Here is a 16,765-nt window from a genome sequence, read left to right on the forward strand (position 1 = left end):
GTTCCTTGGAAATCTTATATCGTGCTGCTATGCATTGGGACCAACTCAACGGCTCTTAACAATGGCAACAACTATCCTTCCTTGAAGAATTCTGAGTTCTTCGATTTACACCAAGTCAAGACTGAAGTTTTGGCATCCTCAAAGGACTCAAATTGTGCTCCTTTTCAATGTTCTTAGAGTTTGGGGAACAACAGCAAAAAAAAAAAAAAGCTGAATCAGAGACAAGATCAGGGCTCTAGGGTGGATGGGATAAGGTTTCCCAATGACATTCTCTAAGGACAGCCTTTGCTACTCTTGAAGAGTAGGCAGATGCATTGTCATGATGGAAAAAGCAAATTCTCTATGACTTTCCTAGCCTCTTTCTCCCTAACACATTTTTCCATTTTTTAAAACTTCTTCCCAAACAGCCCCTGTGATCCTCTTGTGTCCTTTAAGAAAATCACGATTACCCCTTGTAGTCCCCAAAACAGTCACCTTCACCTTCTGAACTGACCTCTCTGCTTTGTATTTAACCGGACCAACCCATCCTCTCAGAAGCCACTGTTTTGATTGGACCTTTTGTTTGAAGGTACTCCAATGAGACGAAGACAAGCGGATTACTGAGAGAACTTGTCTGTAGCCATATACTTACTGAACATAAAGACATGTTAGAAAACATGTTTGCTTGGAATGAACCCATGCAAGAATGAACTAGACTCCTAGTAGCAATACTTTTTGACTTACTCTTTTGTGAGAATAAAGGTTTTGTGCCAACTTGGCTAGGCCAAGATTCTTAGTGGTTTGCCAGTTAAGATGTAGTAACACTCTTTGATGAGATCTAATATCATGTAACGCCTTCCATCATGAGATCTACTCTTGTGCACTCAATCAATTCAAAGGAAGTTTCCTTGGAAGTGTAGCCTGCTACCAACATGCTGGATGTTCGGGCAAAGCTTGCTTGCTTTTTGCTAGGTCTGAGTTCTGTATCTGGCTCTTCATCTGAACTCTAGTTGTCATGACTTGAGCCAGCTGTCTTCTGTATTGCCTGTTCACCCTAGGAGTTCTCAGTAACCTGTCATTTTACCTGCTGACCTTGAATTCATTTGCTTTTGCAGCCAGAAGACTGCCTTCAGACCTGCCAATCTTGGGCTCATCAGTCTCTGCAGCCTTGTGAGTAGGAGAAAATTTCAGTTGACATCTGACCCATGGACTTGGAACTTGCTCTCTTCTGCAACTGTGTGAGTTATTTCCTTTATATAAATTTGTATATATATACAGAGTCCTGGTGTGGCACTGTGGGATCATGCACTGGACCGCAAGGTCAGTTTAAACGGCAAGGTTAGTGATTCAAATTCACTGGTTGCTCCTTGGAAACCCTATACAGGATCGCTATGGATGGGAACCGACTCGATGGCATTTAACAGGAACAATGTATATGTACATATTGTTGTTAAGTGCTGTGAAGTAAGTTCCAATCCATAGAGACCCTGTATAGGATTTTTCAGGAGCACTTGGTGGATTTGAACTTCTAACCTTGTGGTTAGCAGTTCAGTGCTTATCCTACAACACCTCACTAAGACTATCTATCTATCTACGTTGTTGTTGCTATAGTGCCATCAAGTCAGTTCCAACTCACAAGAACCCTGTATAGTGTTTGTGATGTGTGGCTGGTAGGTTTGAACCACCACCTTGCAGTTCAAATTGACCTCACGGTCCAGTGCTTATCCTACAGCACCACACCAGAACTCCAGATACACATATACATGATATCCTTCTCCAGAGACTGTTCCCTCCTGACAATATGTCCAAAGTATGAGAGACCAAGTTTGGCCATCCTGGCCTCCAAGAAGCACTCTGGCTTAAAATGAAAAGAGAAGAAAACAGAATTCATTTGGTATAAGTCAAGACAACAAGAAAATATGCAGAAAACAATTTTAAAAGTCAAAAAGGAGGAAACGTGAAATAATGGTAAAAGCCAAACGTATCAGTTGTTTCAATAATATGCAAATGCGTAAAACTTAACTAGGGTAACTCAACAATCAAAATATAACTTCACACAGCTTTCATCAAAACACTCTCTAAAGAAAACAACACAGAAAGCCTTATTAAAATAAAAGAGTTGAGGAGAGATAATAGGTAAATGCAAACAAATAAATAAAATCAGGATGATAAATTTAATGCCAGAGAAAATTTAAAGAATATATAGGTCAAAGGGGGTTATTTTATGTTGGTAAATGCTTGTCCCACAGTGAAAATGTAGCTGTTCTTATCATTCATTACCCTATTAGAAACATAAGGAAAATGCACAGAAATATGGCGGTGAGCAGTTAACCTATTATTAAACCTCAAGACATTGAGTGGAAAAAAATATTTCTAATAATATCATTATCCAGGCTAATTTAATAGCCACATATGTGTGTTTATATATGTACATGTATATGTGTATCTGGAGTCCTGGTGTGGCGCTGTAGGATAAGCACTGGACCGCGAGGTCCATTTGAACTGCAAGGTGGTGGTTCAAACCTACCAGCCACACATCACAAACACTATACAGGGTTCTTGTGAGTTGGAACTGACTCCACAGCACATAACAACTACTACTGATGCAGGACAAAACCTAAGTTCTCTGCCTGCTGCAAATGCGACAATGAGAAGACTCTAAGGCAGGATTTTTAGAATAGGAAAGAATGGACTTCATTGCAATGTTGAAAGAGCAAGGAGACAGGATGATCTCTGCCACTAATTTTCTCCCCGAGGAGGATTAGGGGTGTTTACAGAGCTCCAGGAAGGGTTCAGGAAACAAGCAAGGACAAATCATTATTTCTAAAACATATGAAAACAAGGCAAGAGTGTAGGTACAAATCACAATGTGTCTGAAGAACGTATAGTAAGCAAGACTTGAAATGACATGGTTGTGTGGTAGACACAACGTCTCTGAAGATGGGACATCCATTATTGCAGTATTCTTGGAACAATTGATTCAAATAGAACGTGAGCTAGTAGGCCAACTTCAGTACTCAGAATGGACTTCTCGCTGGGTAACCAATTATGAATTATTTTGCTATTGGCAACAGTTAAATGTCAAAGAATTCATAAAAGTAATCAAGAAAGTTCTTTCATGCAATTCAGTACTAAGAATTCCAGGATCTGTCTGAGAGGAAAGGGACTTGGGTCACTATGAGTCAGAACCAACTTGATTGCACCTAATAATAATAAGTTTCTGTGGATTTAACGCATAACAAAACTATCCCAGTTGTGCTTTTTAAAAAATAACAAAATATCACCAATGATTTAAATATTTAAAATTTAAAAATAGTTACCAAAAAAAAATCACAATATGTCATTTGATTTCTTGGCTGCCAATTCCATGAGTGTTGATTATGGCTCTAAGCAAAATGAAGTCTTTGACAACTTCTTTTCTCCATTTATCATGATGTTATTTTACTACAAATATTAAAATCTTTATTAAACAAAAATATTAAAAATTGAGGCTTTTGTTTCTCAACATATCTAAGTCTATACACTTCTAATGGGGGTATTTCCATCCCACTAGCTCTCTAGCCCTTCCCTGGAGTCCTGGGGGTGGTGCTGTGGGTTAATGCACCAGACTGCAAAGCCGTTTGAACTGCAAAGTCGGCGGTTCAAGCTCACCAGCTGCTCCTCAGAAACCCTATACAGGGTTGCTGTGGGTCAAAATCAACTGAACAGCACTTCACAACAACAAGCCCTTCCCTGAGGAGTTCTGAGAGGTATGGCACTGTAGGAGAAGCACTGGACCGCAAAGTCAGTTTGCACCAAAAGGTTGGCAGTTTAAACTCACCAGCTGCTCCTTGGAAACCCTACACTCTATGAGTTGGAATTGACTCAATGGCACTTAACAACAAGAACTAGGGACTATCATTTGCCCTAAGCTGGAACATGCTTACTCAGAGTGGTCAGCACCTGATCCATACGCTATAGGAAGTTACTACAAGGACTGCAACAATTTACTTTCAAGAATCACCAGAGAGGAGAACAAACAAGATGGTGGATTGGGTAGATGTGCAGTGAGGAGCTCCGTCAGCAACAACACAGAATACAGGACCAAGCAGCCTCAGGGGATAGTGCCAGAACTCTGAACCATGTATAAAGGAATATTTAGAAGGTTGGAAGGCTTACAGTTAGGGGAATTCGTAGCAGAAGCAAGAAACCCAGTGCTTTCTAATGCAAGATGCTCAGCTGCTACCAGAGTTACCATCTTGGGCGAGACCAAGTGGGGGATGGATCAGAGCAGCCACAGATGCCTGACAGAACCGCAGAGATAAAGGTGTGGACATTCTTTTTTTTTTTTTTTTTTTTCTCTTCATTGGTCTCTTGCTGTCTGTGCATCTCCATTATGGTGACTAGAGGGGGTGCCTGAGCGAGTGGACACCCCCCTCCCCGGAGGGTTCTACTACACATGCTCACAGATCTCTTTGAAATTTAAAGTGACAGTTTCCACTTACAACCAAACGGCAGTGCAAAATGGCTACAGCTGGCCCTGAACTGTTTATCAGTAGGAAAAAGGCCTGAATGGGGATTGTGGAGCGGGACAGGCAGACTATAAAGGAAATAGGCCAAAAATTAAATCCTGAGTTACATCACAATGACCAACAGTGGCATCTTGAAATTTCTCAGGAAGAAGCCCATCTCCTGATCGCATCTACCTGGAGGCAATCAGAAAGCATAAAAAAAAAACACAGCAATGTAAGTATTAAGGCCACAGATAACTCCTGAGTATGCCCAAAAAACAGAAGCAGGTGACCATATCAGCACAAGTCCAGAAATGAGATAAAGTAACTGAGACAAATGAGCTGGAAGTAGACCTACACTCCATACTGGGAGATGGGCAGGCTTTGGAAATTCCTGGAAAGGAATTCAGAAAAATGATTATAAAATGTATCAAAACACTATACAATGGAGTTGAGAAAAATAAGGAAAAAGTCAAGAAAGCACTACAGGAACAATCAAATAAGATAGATACAGCATTGGAAACAATTCAAAACCTACATAAAGCGGTCCAAATGATTAATAATAGAATATCAGAAATGGACAACACACTGAAAGGGCAAAGGAGTAGAATTGAAGAGATAGAAGCTAGAACTAGTGAGCTAGAAGATAAATTTCTCAACACTACTAAGATAAAAGAGCAAGCACAAAAAAAGGATTAAAAAAATCTGAAGAAAGCCTAACATTCATGTTGGATAACATGAAGAAGAATAACTTAAGAATTATTGGCATTCTGGAACAGGAACAATCACACAAGCCCACAGAGGAGATAGTTGAAGAGCTTCTGGAAGAAAAATTTCCTAACATCCTGAAAAGCAAAAAGATAAGCATTCAAGAAGCTCAACGAACCCCAGGATGGATAGACCCTAAAAGACAATCACTAAGACATATAATAATCAAGCTCTCCAAAATCAAAGATAAGGATAGAATCCTGAAAGCAGCTAGGGAAAAGAAAAGTGTAACATACAAAGGCAAGCAAATCAGATTAAGCTTGGATCTCTCAACAGAAACCATGCAGTCAAGAAGGCAATGGGGAGCCATATATAAAACCCTGAAAGAAAAAAACTGCCACCCAAGAATCCACTACCCAGTAAAGCTGTCAATCAAATACAATGGTGTAATCAAAACATTCCAGGATAAACAGAAGCTAAGGGATTTTGCCAAAGCCAACCCTGCTATGAAAAATATCCTAAAGAAAGTTCTGTGGACTGAGAACCAACAAGAACAGACAACAACCAGAGAATGACGTACGTGTCAGCATCACCCTGAACTCAGTCGACATTGGAAGAGTCAAGAACAAAATAAATTTATTAGAACAGAGGATCTGGGAGGTCAGTCTATGATCAAAACAATCACAGTGTGAAAGATGGTAAACATAGAGGAACAAAGATCCAGGTGGTGAGAAGTTCAGGTAGATTACAGGAAAAAATAGATTGCCTTAACTGGAGGGAAGAGTTAATGGGATATAAGGTAACCACAATAGTGGAGTTGGGGTGGGAGGTTTAGTTTGGGTGTTGGAGAGGGCAATACAGGAAGAGGGAGGAGGTGAAAGAACAAGATAGATATGGGAATACTGAGACAGGTTTGCATCGGCTAAGTGGGACAGAGGCAAATGGTGATGCATGCTCAACCTTGGAACAACAGAGCTCTGTGATACAGGGATCTAGGCATAGTTTGAAGAGGGGAAATAATACTAAAATGTTTGACTGTCTTATGAATATTGGATTCCCTTGCCTAGTATTGTAAAATAGACACTTGAGTGGTTTAGAAAGGAACATTGGAAAACATGATTACAGAAAACTTGTAAGCCCGTCTTCAGCCTATAACTGATTGGAATACCTAAAAGGGGTTCTAGAACTTGCCCAGTGAAATAGGCCTCTTGAAAAGCCTTTGCAGAGTATAGGATCTTAGGTGGAATCCTGAGTCCCACCCAGAACATTATGAGGTGGGACATTACCACTAACAAGGACAAGCAGACCAGCCTGGAACAGCTAGAGCAACAGAAGATACATCTTCAAAGAAAGATCATCAGGAAAATCCCCCAAAAAAAGTCAGCATGAGTGGCTACTACAAGAATAAGCAAGCTGTGTGCCAGGAAGCCATCAAGCAAGCCATCAAATTCCTTTAGGACAAATTCCCCTCTATTACTGAAACTCATAAGATGACATATGAACAGGCATGTAAGCTTGCTGGTGACCACATTGGTCTACTGGTGAGTGGAAGAGGGGGAAAAGCAGCAATGAAGAAGTGGACTGAGTCCAACCCCAGTCTATTGAATCCCATTGACCTGGAGATGAGAGAGAGAAGAGGATGGGCTGGTTGGTCCAAAGTGTGGTGAGACCTGGGGATACCTGAGTCCATGGACAAGGACATAGCCACAGAGGACTAGAGCTGAGAGTGAAGCATCCAGCTGATATGAAGTGAGGGGAGATACACAAGAGCACCCAAACTTATGGACAGTACCCCTTTGACCTAGCCTCGATGGCTTGATAATCAGAACTCGACTAGAGGAAGATTATGAAAAAAAAATTTTTTTTGATAAAGGAAACAAGGGTACAATTTGATGAACCTGACCTATACTCAGAGCAGTAGTTACTCTAAATACCAACAGAGAGGGAAGGAGTCTTCACATCAGGTATCAATGCTATCCCCTCTACACAGGGTAGATAGGGACAGGCAACTTAGACATTGGCTACCTTAAATGAGGGGGTGATAAAGGCACGAAGTGACTGGCTTACAAGGTTTCAAGAGGGAGTTTAGTTTAAGAGTATGCAGGGATTAGGGTGGGGGGAAGCAGGGGAAGGGGAGGGGGGGCAGGCTTGTAGGATATACCCTTTGGTTGGTTGATGATGGAGGGGATTGTAACCATGGCAATGAAACGATAGGATGAATGTAAAACTAATGTTCTCTCACAAAATTCACAATAAAATATTAAAAAACAAAAATCTTTATGGGAAAAAAAAGAGTATGTAGGGGAAGAAAAGGTCCCTACTGAATAGTTTTCATCTTGTGTAGTTGGGTCTGGTAAAAAGAGATGGGGATAAGATTTGTATGATTCAATAGTGAATAATTCTTATCATGACTAATTGTAAACTATCACAATTGTAAAGGTAGAAGTTTTGTAACAAAAACAGGGGAGTGGTTAATCTTATAGTCCACAAACAAAGGACCCTAGGACCATCAAGGGAGAAGAGCACAAGCGGAATGCGGGTCCTTATCCAGAGAAACAAAGACACCAGAGATGGAGGCAAAGATGAGGACATGGAGAGAGGGAGCAGCTGAGGACTCTAGATTTATGGGAAGAGAAGGATTAAGCTGGTGGCCAGGAGGCAGATTTGTAGAATGTGCCCTTTGAAGGTGTAAATTATTATATATGCCTGAGGATTTTTTGTTTGTTTGTTTTTAAAAAGCTAAAGTGAATAGAGAGAAATACTGTTCACTGATGATACATGGAGGGGATTATAATAATTGTAATGAAAAATAAAATAAAATAAAGTGAATGAGAGAAAGAAAAACAAAGATAAGGGAATCTTTTCTCAAACTTTGTGAAGTTCTCTTGTATGTTGAGAAACAGCAACTTCAAATTCTGATATTTGTGTTTAATAAAGGTTCCTATGATTAAAAAAAAAAAAAAGAATCACCAGAGAGTTAATTACCATGATGAAAGTTTGAAATGGGTATATGTCGTTGGGGGTGGTGTAGGATTGGCGCTGTGGTGGAATTCTCTCCTTCCAGGTGGGAGACCCAGGCCAGTGCACTCATGGGCAGCCACTTCCTGTTTGTCTGTGGAGGCTTCTGTGTTGCTATGATACTGAAAACTTTCAACAGAGTTTCCAGACTAAGATGGGCTAGGATAAAAGGTCTAGTGATCAATTTCTGAAAACCAGCCAATGAAAATCCGAGTCCATTCAGAAATCCGTAGGATCCCAGGACAAGTCAACATTTCATTCCAATGAAATGGGGTCTTCATGAGTCCCAGCTGACTCAGCAGGCACCTAATCACAACATTTGGTTGTTGTTGTTAGGGGCCATCAAGTCGGTACCGACTCATAACGACCTTATGCACAACAGAACGAAACACTGCCTGGTCCTGGGCCAACCTCACCATCATTGCCACGCTTGAGTCCATTGATGCTGCCACTTGGCCAATCCATCTCATTGGGGGGTCTTCCTCTTTTTCTCTGACCCTCCACCTTACCAAACATGATAGCCTTCTGCAACAACTGACAGTATGTCCGAAGTATGAGAGACGAAGTTTGGCCATCTAGACCTCCAAGGAGCACTCTGGTTGCACCTCTTCCAAAATGGATCTATTTATTGGTTCTTTTGACAGCCCATGGCACTTTCAATATTCTCCTCCAACACCATAACTCAAAAGCATTAGTGGTTTATTCATTGGCACGATGGTGTTGTTAAGTGCTGTGGAGTTGGTCCCTATGTACAACAAAACACTGTGGAGTCCTGTGACATTCTTACAACCATTGAGATGTGTGAGTCTGTTGTTGTAGCCACTGTGTCCAATTCATCTCACTGAGGGTCTTCCTCTTTGTCATTAATTTCCTATTTTACCAAGCATGATGTCCTTCTCCAGGGACCAGTCCTCCCTGATAATATATCCAAAGTATATGAGACCAAGTTCTGCCGTCCTCTTCTAAGAAACATTTTAGCTGTGCTTCTTCCAAGACAGATTTGTTTGTTATTCTGGCAGTCCATGGTAGATTCAATATTCTTCACCAACACCGTAATCCAAAGGCATCAACTTTTCTTCAGTCTTCCTCATTACTGCCCAGCTTTCACACGCATATGAGACTTGCAAATACCATAGTTTGGTTCGGGTGCACCTTAGTCCTCAAATGGACATCTTTTCTCTTTAACACTTGAAAGAGGTCTTTTGCAGCAGATTTGCCCAATGAAATACCTTATTTGATTTCATGCTGTTTCCATCTATGGTCGATATTTGTAGATCCAAGTAAAATGAGATTGTTCACAATCTTTTCTCTGTTTATCATGATTATATTGGTGGTCCAGTTGTGAGGAATTTTGTTTTCTGTACATTGAGTTGTAATCCATACTGAAGGCTGTAGTCTTTGCTCTTCATCAGCAAGTACTTGAAGTCTTTTTTACTTTCAATAAGCAGGGTTATGTCATCTGCATATCACAGGTTGCTAATGAGTCTTCCTCTAATCCTTATGCCATGTTCAACATATAAACCAACTTTTTGGATTATTTGCTCAGCATATAGATTGAATAAATCCCAACAGCACAAGGGGGTTACTGTATGGTTTAAAATCAACAAGCGTGTGTGCCAAGGTCATATCCTTTCACTATACTTAATTAGCACAATGGATATTAAAATGAGCTTTTATTGGTAGAATCAACAGGTAGCATGCAATGTTGACTAAAATATATTGAATACTTGTTTGCACAGTCTTAATCTGTCACCCTCAAGGCATGAGTCCTAAATATTCCTGTGTCTGGGCAATTGAGAAGGATTCTGGCTGTCTCATGTTAGCTAGAAGGGTAACTGAATCCTCGTTCAAGGATATGTGCAAGTTCACCTTAAATGAACCTTTCAGGCAAGATGACTTCAGCACTCCTGGAACTATAGTCTATTGGGGATTCATCAAAGCCACAGAACTGGCTGGGTGGGTCTTCTGAAGCTTGCTCATTCAGCATCTTCATCGAGGATTGCCTTGTTTCTAGCTGCTCTCTGCTAGGCTAGGTCTCAGCTCTGCCTCATTCTCAGATGCAGGTATGCCTCATTTTACTGTTCTTCTCTTTATTGTACTTCACAGAGACAGCGTTTGTTTTGTCGTTGTTTTTTAAACAACAAAACAGACGGCAGGTTGTGGCAACCCTACCCCAAACGAAGCCATCAGCACCATTTTTCTCACAGCATGTTCTCACTTTGTGTCTCTGTGTCACTGTTTAGTCATCCATATAACATGTCAAATTTTCCCGTCATGCTACTGCACACCTAATACACTATACTGTGGTGTAAACATCACTTTCACACAACTGAAAAACCAAAAAATTAGCGCGACTCACTTTGTGGTGATGTTTGCTTTATTGCAGTTGTCTGGAACTGAACCCGCGGTATCTTCAGGGTGGATCTGGGTATTCTTCACTGGATGTAAACTGACTTAAGTCATTTAGACTTGCTCAAGCGTCAGTTCTTTCTGGTAGGTAGCAATAGATGTCCAACATTAAGATGTAGATGAAATATAGAGTGCTTTTCAATCACACAACCTCCATGTTAGGTAATTTGTGGTGCCGGATATAAAGTTCTCATTTAGGACAACTCTGAGGGCCACCCCAGCTCTAGAGAGTCCCATAGTATTGTCTTAGGCCACCTTGAAGTCACATTGTCCCACAATTCTCCCCCTGCCCAATCCTGATGCTCTCTCTTCCTTACAGGTGTAGGCCCTGAGAGTCAAAGGTGTTGAATAAGATTAGATGGCACCAGTGAACTGCTTCCCTGGAGCATAGGAAACACACTATTAGTGTAAGCATTTGCTATCCTATGTGTGAGGAACACTCTTAACATATGCAGAGACTTAAGAGACAACCATTGCTTGGAAATCACATAAATTAAGGGGAAGAATTAACGATTTATCTTGTCTTTCCTTCATGAGTGGTACTGCAGGGCATAACCAAACACTAGATATAAGGAATGCCCTTTATAAGATACTTCAGCTAATAAATGAAGATGATGGTGGTGGTGGTTGTGTGCCACCAAGTTTGTTTAGACTCATAGCAACCCCGTACAGCGTTTCCAAGGCTGTAAATACAGGAGCAGAAAGCCTCACCTTTCTCCCACGAAGCAACTGATAGATAGATTTGGACTGCTGACCTTGCAGTTAGCAGTCCAGCTAGCAATTTACTACAGTGTGGCACTGTAAGGTCAGCACTGGACTCAAATCACAAGGCCAGCTGTTCAAACCCACCATCTGCTCCTTGGAAACCCTATACAAGGTCATTTAACAACAACAACGTTTGCATTAATGGGCGTAGGTATGAGCACCCGCTGCTAACATCACAGAAGTAGACAACCAGATAATACACATAATGTGCCAGACACTACTGAGGAAGTCATCGTACTAAAAAAACTGAGCTTGAAACCAACTATCCACCAAGTATCTAGGTGTGGGGCTGTGGGATAAAGTGCTGCACTGCAAGATCAGTTTGAACCACAAGGTCTTTGGTTCAAACTCACCAGCCACTCCTTGGAAACCCTTAACAACAATAGCTGTACTACCAGCTTACAGAGACACAGGAGACAGAGGTATGTTAAAGGCCACCCGAGGACTACATCAGCCAGACCAAACTGTGGGAAACTTACCAGAACAAGTGGTTCTAGTCTTTAGCAAACAGATTTCTAGAGGGAAAGAAAGGAGAGAAATCTTTAACCCTGGTTTCTCTTTTTATTTCCCTTCTTTTCCCCTAGAAATATAAACCTATAGCCCTGGTGTAGCACTGTAGGATAAAATACTGGACTGCAAGATTGAGTTGAACCTCAAGGTTGGTGGTTCAAACCCACCAGCCACTCCTCAGAAACGCTATGCTATGAGTCGGAACTGACTTGACCGCACTTAACAACATAGCCCTGGTGTAGCGCTATAGAATAAACAGTGGACTGCTAACCACAAGGCCAGAAGTTCAAACCCATCAGCTGCTCTTGGAAACCCTATACAGGGTTTCTGTGAGTGCAAATTGATTTGACAACATACAATAACGTAGGTCAAAAGAGATTTAAAATGCATATCTATCAACTGCAGTGTGGGCTACTTCAAACAAGTAAGCTACTAAAAAAGTTTTTATATTTATGGGGCAATGGAGAAAGCCAATATATCAGTCAGACAAGGCCATGGCTGACTGCTCCCTTGCAAACTTGCTCATTTTCAAGTTCAAGGTAAAGCTGAAGAAAATGAAAACAAATCCATGAAAGCCAAAATATGATCTTGAATATATCCTACCTAAACTTTGAGATTATTTCAAGTGTAGATTTGCCACATTAAACAGTAATGACCAAGTTGTGGGATGGCCTATATGAAGACGGGAAAAGGTCATGAAAAAGACAGGAAAGGAAGAAAAGACCAAAATGGATGTCAGAAGAAGCTCTGAAACTTGTTCTCGAATACAGAATAAAATAAAGGAAGAAATGATGGCGTAAAAAAAGTTGAAGAGAAGATTTCAAAAGACAACCTGAGAAGACAAAGCAAAACATTATAGTGAAATGTGCAAAGACCTGGAGTTAGAAAACTAAAAGAGAAGAGCGCACTCAGCATTTCTCAAGTGGAAAGAACTGAAGAAAAATTCAAGCCTCGAGTTGTAGTATTGAAGGATTCTATCGGCTTGGACTTCATCCTTGCTGAATAGCAAGGCTGTAGGAATTGACAGAACACCAATTGAGGTGTTTCAACAAACTGATATAATACTGGAGGGCATCACTCATCTATGCCAAGAATTTTGGAAGACAGCTATCTGGCCAACTTACAGAAAGAAGTCATATTTGTGCCCATTCCACAGAAATGTGATCCAACAGAATGCAGACATTACTAAACAATATCATTTATATCACATGCAAGTAACAGTTTGCTGAAGATAATTAAGAAATGGTTGTAGAATCTTTATGGGAACACACAGTCTCATCTTTTTCCCACAGAGCAGCTTGTGGCATTGAACCACTGACCTTGCGATTAGCAGCCCAACACTTATTTCACTGTAGCAGTAGACCTCCTTACAATTGATCTTACACAAAACCAAACGCACTGCCTTGGATTTGATTCTGACTCAAAGCAACCTTGTATAGGGTTTTGGAAGCTTTAGATATTTGAGGAACAGATAGCCTCATCTTTCTCTCTCAGAGCAGCTGGTGGGTTTGAAATGCCAACCTCGTGGTTAGCAGTTGAGTGCTTATCCTATAGAACAGCCAGAGTTCCATAAGATTGACTCCTGTTCTGTGATTCTGATATTACTGCTTCAAGTCTTTTGCCCATATAGTGTTGCTGTTGTTGTTGTTGTTGTTAGGTGTTGTTAGTACTGACTCACAGCGATCTTATGCACACAGAAGGAAACACTGCCCGGTCCTGGGCCAATCTCACAATGGTTGCCATGCGTGAGCCCATTGATGCTGCCATTTTGCCAATCCATCTCGCTGAGGGTCTTCCTCTTTTTCTCTGACCCTCTACCTTACCAAGCATGATATCCTTCTCCAGTGACTGGTCCCTCCTGACAATATATCCGAAGTAAGAGAAACGAAATTTGGCCATCCTGGCCTCTAAGGAGCACTCTGGCTGCACTTCTTCCAACACAGATCTATTGGTTCTTTTGGCAGCCTATGGCACTTTCAATATTCTCCTCCAACACCATAACTCAAAAGCATCAATTCTTCTATGGTCTTCCTTATTCACTGTCCAGCTTTTGCATGCGTACAAGGTTGTTGAAAATACCATGGCTTGGGTCAGGTGTATCTTAGTCCTCAAGCTGACATCTTTGCTCTTCAACACTTTTAAAAGGTCTTGTGCAGAAGATTTGCCTAATGCAATACGTCATTTGATTTCTTGACTGCTGCTTCCATGAGTGTTGATAGTTGATCCAAGAAGAATATAGTCCTTGACAACTTCAATCTTTTCTCCGTTGATAAGAATGATGTTTATTGGTCCAGTGGTGAGGATTTTTGCTTTCTTTACATTGAGATGCAATCTATACCAAAGGCTGTGGTCTTGGATCTTCATCAGTAAAAATTTTAAGTCCTCCTCACTTTCAGCAAGCAAGGTTGTCTCATTGGCATATCACAGGTTGTTAATGAGTCTTCCTCCAATCCTGATGCCATGTTTTTCTTCATATAACCGAGTTTCTCGGATTATTTGCTCAGCATACAGGTTGAATAAGTATGGTGAAAGAATATAACCCTGTCACACACTTTTCTTAATTTTAAACCATTCAGTGTTCTCATGTTCTCTTCGAACAACTGCCTCTTGGTCCAGGTACAGATTCCTCATGAGCACAATTAACTGTTCCAGAATACTCATACTTCGCAATGTTGTCCATAGCTTGTCATGATCCACACAATCGAAAGCCTTTGCATAGTCAACAAAGCACAGGTAAACATCTTTCTGATATTCTCTGCTTTCAGCCAAGATCCATCGGACATCAGCAATGACGTCCCTTGTTCCACATCCTCTTCTGAATCCAGCTTGAACCTCTGGAAGTTCTCTGTCAATGTATGGTTGCAGCCATTTCTGTATTACCTTTAGTAAAACTTTATTCCCATGGGATATCAAAGATATTGTCCTATGATTTCCATATTCCGTTGGGTTACCTCTCTTTGGAATGGACACAAATACAGATCTCTTCCAATCAGCCAGCCAGATAGTTGTCTTCCAAATTTCTTGGCATAGATGAGTGAGTGCCTCCTCACTTTGTTGAAAGATTTCAATTTTTATTCCATCAATTCATGATGCCTTCTTCTTTGTCAATTCCTTCAATGCACTTGGACTTCTTCCTTCAATATCATTGGCTCTTGATCATATGCTACCTCTTGAAATGGTTGAACATCAACCATTTCCTTTTGGTACATCTTCTTTTGATGCTTTCTTCATGGCAAATAGTTCTTTATGAAGTTTCAGTTTTGAAAGGTCCCTCTCAGATGAAGCCACAGACAGATCATCAGAAGTAATTTTAGGCTCATTGAAAGGGTTGTGAGAGTGTCTGTGAAGTTTCATTCAGCTATGGATGCCAAAACGTCTAATGTTGCCTAATTTTTGGCTTCTTCCAAATCAATCTCTGCTATATTCAGGTGGCTTCTCAGCCTTGGTATTTCTTCTATTAAAAACTGATTCTCAGATACCTTGTCATAGAAAACAGTCAGTTTTGGAATAGTAGCTAAAACTCCTCTTCACTGACACTGTGCTTGAATGGCTTCAAACATGGCTGTTAATTCCTTGATGACTTTCATCTGATCTGATGCTTCATCTGAACAATCCATAGTCATTTGACTTTAAAAGTGTCTGTTGTTGTAGCAAGTAGGATTTGTTGAGTGCAAAACTGATGATCTTGTCTGTAAACTTTCACTCAATTCACAATAAAAAGTTAAAAAAAAAAAAATCAGAGCTGAGGTCAGCAGCTTTATTCCCCTTTAAAGGATAAAAAAAATTGAAGAAAAACTTTTCTCACTCTAACTTTCCTGTTGCTGATTTTTACATATTTGATCTCTTCAGATATCTGGTCAGTGTGTGGTAATTTGTGTGTGTGGTCGAGCATGACCCTAAAGTACTTTGTAGACTTTATGTCCATTGCAAGTGTCTTTGCATGATTTTCCAGGGCATTTATGAACTCATTCTAGATTTTTGGTGCAAGATAAGGGAATGATGCTGTAAATTGACATGTGTCCCTCTTTAATCTCATGCGATGTTCTTTTAGCATTTGATCAATATGTTGAAAACATCCCAACCATTTCAAGATTTCTTCCAGTGAAATTCCATCAGCTCTGTGGCTGCAGAATGACACAGTCTGCTTGGCAAGGGACATCGTGATATCAAGCAATCAGTACAAGATAGCCCTTCACTTTTTCTTCTTTCTATCTCAGCAAATGAGTTCCACTTTCAACTGTTTGGATGTTTCATGTTATGTACTTTCAGTTTTCACCACTTTTGAAATCCAGTTACATGTTTGTATGGTGTTATCTGTAGAACTAATGTCAAGTTGTTTCTGTTAAGTGCCTTCAAGTCAGTTCTGACTTACAGCCACCCTGAATAGGGTTTCCAAGGAGCAGCTGGTAGGCTTCAACTGCCAACCTTGAGGTTAGCAGTCCAGTGCTTATTCTACAGTGCCACACCAGGAGTTCAGGACCAAAAGCAGTAAAAATTCTCATCAGCAGGTAAGAGCTTTCTTGCCATTTGGAAGCACTTTTCCAAACAACTCTTTTGAAAGCTAGAGCACATCTCTCTTGGTTTTCACATCTCTGTGCCTTGGCAGAGCACTCAAAGGTCCATTTTGTTCTGGAAAGAAGCGCTTCCCCTTTTGATGATTTTAATCCCCAAATGATCTTGATGTGATATCTCCTAGAAAGTAACATCACACAAAATTTGCCCATCTTTCTCATATTACAGTATCAAGGCAAAAGTCCCTTCTGTTCAGATTTTGCCTTTTCCACTCTTAGGTTTTCTGCCGAATGCATGTCCCATCAGAAGAATCAGCTCTGTCCACCAGAGATTGACAAACAGCGTCTTGATGAACCTGGGCCACCATCCAATCT

General features: G+C 40.7%; 1 pseudogene; it reads left to right on the forward strand.

Annotated features, from left to right (window-relative positions):
* The window catches only part of LOC102827201, a 21,692-nt pseudogene extending 10,763 nt beyond the window's left edge, over window positions 1–10,929 (forward strand).
* Window positions 10,930–16,765: the final 5,836 nt, after the last annotated feature.

The sequence above is a fragment of the Chrysochloris asiatica genome, unplaced genomic scaffold, assembly GCF_000296735.1.
Source record: "Chrysochloris asiatica unplaced genomic scaffold, ChrAsi1.0 scaffold00168, whole genome shotgun sequence".
NCBI lineage: Eukaryota > Metazoa > Chordata > Mammalia > Afrosoricida > Chrysochloridae > Chrysochloris > Chrysochloris asiatica.